This window comes from Cebus imitator, unplaced genomic scaffold, assembly GCF_001604975.1.
Source record: "Cebus imitator isolate Cc_AM_T3 unplaced genomic scaffold, Cebus_imitator-1.0 Scaffold94, whole genome shotgun sequence".
NCBI lineage: Eukaryota > Metazoa > Chordata > Mammalia > Primates > Cebidae > Cebus > Cebus imitator.
The window spans coordinates 5,805,952-5,807,385 of record NW_016107409.1 but is presented as its reverse complement, the minus strand read 5'-3'; positions in this window follow the sequence as shown (position 1 = coordinate 5,807,385).

Genomic DNA, 1,434 nt, shown 5'->3' with positions numbered 1-1,434 from the left:
AAAAAAAAAAAAAAAAAACCACAAATATTTAAGAATAGCTGTTTTTTTCAGAGCTTGTAAATTACTTGTTTCCTCCTGGGCCAAATTATTGAGGGTTATTTACATTCTTTTTAAGAACTGAATAGCACCAGATGAATTCAACAATTATTAGTCAAGTCTTTAGAATTCTGGACATAGTAGCATGTTTTTACTTAGGGACTGAAAAATACAGTAGATGAGTCTGTCTCTTAATTTGTAATCCTTTAACCATTTCTATCAGAATCACCTAGGAGTTCACTTAAATGCAAATCTCCAGGCCCACACCTACTGAATAGGAATCTTTGGGGTTAGAATCAGAATCTTCATTTTTAACAATTATCCCAGGCCATTCTTTGTAAACTCAAGTTTAAGAACCACTGCACTTATGGGCAGACAAGGTAGCTCACACCTGTAATCTCAGCACTTTGGGAGGCCAAGGTGGGAGGATTGTTTGAAGCCAGGAGTGCGAGGCTACCTTGGCCAATATGGTGAAACCCTGTCTCTAAATAGAAATTAAATTTTTAAAAAAGAACCACTGCACTTACATGTGTTCCTATAAATAATCCCCTCTCCCCTGTTATATGTTCTGGTTTTTCACTGTATATTCCTAAATATATGATCACTTTATGTTGCATAGCAACAAACACCAGTACCAGCAATACTTGCTTTATGAAGAATGGATTGTCACTTCTCTTGAGTGAATGCCTAAAAGCATTCATCCTTCAAACATCTACCAACCAGCTGCTACAGTGCTCAAGATTCTACTGCCAGTGATAATTCAGTGTCACTGCACTTTGCCCTCTCTTCAGCACCTTTTAAAATAGATAAGTCTGTAAGAGGAATAGTCAGATTATAAGGTCCTTGTCTCTGGCTGACTTGGGGCCACATAAGATGACTGAATGCCCCAGAAATGCAGAACATTGAAAAGGGAGAGAGCACAAAACAGGAGCACTAGTGGGCTGTAGGTAACCTACAAAGGGTGGTCTCTACCTTATGATTATTTTCCTTGGGGGAATTAACCAGTTCATGTTACTTTGAAGTCTTAGATAACCGCTTTGGCAGCTAAGGTAATAATTTCAAAAGCAAGTAAGTTTACTTTTAGATACCAGTTTCTGTATTTGCTGACAAAAAAAAATAACAGTAGGTTAAAAAAAAATGTTAAAAAGAAACAAAAGGCCAGGCACAGTGCTGTAATCCCAGCACTTCAGGAGGCCAAGGCAGGAGGATCACTTGAGAGCCAGGAGTTCAAGGCCAACCTGGGCAACATGGCAAGACCCTGTCTCTAAAAAAAAAAAAAAATTGGCCGGGCGCAGTGGCTCAAGCCTGTAATCCCAGCACTTTGGGAGGCCGAGGCGGGTGGATCACGAGGTCAAGAGATCGAGACCATCCTGGTCAACATGGTGAAACCCCGTCTCT